Source organism: Otolemur garnettii, unplaced genomic scaffold (genome assembly GCF_000181295.1).
Source record: "Otolemur garnettii isolate 467f Iridium unplaced genomic scaffold, OtoGar3 scaffold00249, whole genome shotgun sequence".
Taxonomy (NCBI): domain Eukaryota; kingdom Metazoa; phylum Chordata; class Mammalia; order Primates; family Galagidae; genus Otolemur; species Otolemur garnettii.
In genome coordinates, this window is record NW_003852644.1 from 799,178 (window position 1) to 802,108 (window position 2,931).

General features: G+C 47.6%; 1 pseudogene across 1 annotated transcript in view; it reads left to right on the plus strand.

Moving 5' to 3' along the window:
• Positions 1-2,931, plus strand: part of LOC100963592 — a 16,403-nt pseudogene that overhangs the window by 6,066 nt on the left and 7,406 nt on the right. The window lies entirely within an intron of this gene.

Consider the following 2,931-nt stretch of genomic DNA (forward strand, 5'->3'; position numbering starts at 1 on the left):
TACAGATGCCTGCCATAATACCTGGCCATTTTCCTCTGGGGATTCGAACCCGCCACCTTAGGTGTACGTGGCTGGCGCCTTAGCCGGTTGAGCTATAGGCGCCGAGCCGTTGTCATTGTTGTTTGGCAGGCCCAAGCTGGGTTTGAACCTGCCAGCTCAGGTATATGTGGCCCACACCCTATCTGCTGAGCTACAGGCACTGAGCCTGTCTGTTTCTCTTTGGAACTGCTGACTTCTTGTTTTACTTCTGCCTCTTCCTGGCCCCACTTGACTTCCACTAGGGCCTTGGCTAGGGTGTCTGCACCACCACCATCTCAGCCACCTAAGGTCTCTTTCTTTGAGAGACATGTAACCTAACATATTGGAGCCACCATACAGCTTTAGGTTTGTCTCCCTCACAGCCATTTCCTGCACATGGGTACACATATGAATGATGTGCCTGCTCCCTGCCTTGTGTGTTCACTTTCTATACATGTACACACTATGCAGACTACATTAGTGGCAGATTTTCCCTGTCCCCCATGCTCCTGTGCGTGCCTCTTGGTGCTTAGGTGGGGAGAGCTTCACATTTCAACCTAACTAGAAGTTGCCAAATCCCTTGCCAAAGTGGTTGCTGAAATTACTGCCCCTTATAGTTCCTGTTGTACCATGCTGTCACCTGCACTTGGTGTCATCACAGGATTTACTATCTGTTCATCTGATGGGAGTGACCTAGAAGTTCATTTTGTTCTCCTTTGCCTTTTTCAGCTTAAAATCAAGGTTGGCAGCTTGGCACCTGTAGCTCAAGCGGCTAAGGCGCCAGCCACGTACACCTGAGCTGGCAGGTTCGAATCCAGCCCGGGCCCGCCAAACAACAATGACGGCTGCAACCAAAAAATAGCTGGGTGTTGTGGCAGGCGCCTGTAATCCCAGCTACTTGGGAGGTGGAGGCAGGAGACTCGCTTGAGCCCAGGAGTTGGAGGTTGCTGTAAGCTGTGATGCCACAGCACTCTACCCAGGGCGACAGCTTGAGGCTCTGTCTCAAAAAAAAAAAAAAAAATCAAGCCTGGCCAAAGAAATTAAAAATAGAACTACTAGGACTGGGTGGCGCCTGTGGCTCAAGGAGTAGGGTGCCGGCCCCATATGCCGGAGGTGGTGGGTTCAAGCCCAGCCCTGGCCAAAACTGCAAAAGAAAAAAAGAAAAAGAAATAGAACTACCATATGGACTCAGTGCCTATAGTTCAGTGGTTAGGGTGCTGGCCATATGCACCAGGGTTGGTAGGTTCAAACCCAGCCCAGCCCTGCTAAACAACGACAATAACAACAACAACAACAACAAAAACAGCCAGGTCTTGTGGCGGGTTGAGGCAAGGGAATCATTGGAGCTTAAGAGTTTGAGATTGCTGTGAGCTGTGATGCCACAGCACTCTACTGAGGGCAACATAATGAGACTGTCTCAAAAAAAAAATTACAGGAACTGAGTTAATCACAGACCTATAAGCCCATCTTATCCTTTTAACCCATGGCATTTCTATGTGAATAGGCCTCAGTATACCTTGGTATACCTGCTCATTTTTTGTTTTGAGACAGAGTCTCATTCTGTCACCATAGGTAGAGTGCTGTGGTGTCATACCCCACAGCAACCTCCAACTCTTGGGTTCCAGCACTTCTCTTGCCTCAGCCTTCTGAGTAGCTAGGATTACAGCTGCCCACCACAATGCCTGGCTAGTTCTTCTTCTTCTTCTTTTTTTTTTTTTTTTTTTTTGGAGACAGAATCTCACTCTGTCACCCTTGGTAGAGTGCTATGATGTCACAGCTCACAGCAACCTCAAACTCTTGGGCTTGAAGGACTCTTCCCTCAGCCTCCCAAGTAGCTGGGACTACAGATGCCTGCCATAATACCTGGCCATTTTCCTTTCTTGTTTTAGTTGTTGTTGTTTTAGCTGGCCCAGCCAGGTTGGAACCTGCCACTCTGGGTGCATGTGGCCAGTGCCCTACCCACTAAGCAATAGGTGCCACCCTAGTTGTTCTATTTTTAGTAGAGACAGGGTCTTCTTTTTTAAATACATTTTTTTTTGCAGTTTTTTTTTTTTTTTTTGGCTGGGGCCAGGTTTGAACCCGCTACCTCTGGCATATGGGGCTGGTGCCCTACTCCTTTGAGCCACAGGCGCTGCCCAGAGACAGGATCTTCTTGTTCCTCAGGCTGCTCTTGAACTCCTGGCCTCAAGCAATCCTCTTGCCTCAGTTTCCCAAAGTGCTAGGATTATAGGCATGAGCCACTGCACTTGGCATGTCCTAATTTTGTCTTCAAAAATCTGCTTGTATGGCTTGGTGCCTGTAACTCAGCAGCTAGGGTGCCAGTCACATGCACTGGAGCTAGTGGGTTTGAACCCAGCCTGGGCCTACCAAACAATAATGACATACAACCAAAAAATAGCCGGGAGTTCCAGCAGGCACCTGTAGTCCCAGCTACTCAGGACGCTGAGGCAAGAGAATCGCCTAAGCTCAAGAGCTGGAGGTTGCTGTGAGCTGTGACACCATGGCACTCTACCGAGGGTGATAATATGAGACTCTGTCTCTAAAAGAAAAAATAAAGAAAGAAAAAAAATGAAAAGACATTTTAACATGTTTTCATTATGATAAGATACATGTAACATAAAATTTACCATCTTAATCTTTTTTTTTTGAGACAGTCTCACTCTGTGCCCAGGGTGGAGTGCTTTGGTATTATAGCTCACAGAAACCTGAAACTCTTGTACTTGAGGTACCCTCTTGCCTCACCATCCAAGTAGCTGAAATTATAGGCACAATGCCTGGCTATTTTTTTGTTGCGGTTTGGCCGGGACTGGGTTTGAACCCACCATCCTCGGTATATAGGGCTGGTACCCTACCCTCTGAGCCACAGGCGCCACCTGACCTTTTTCTTTTCTTTTCTTTTCTTTTTTTTTTTTT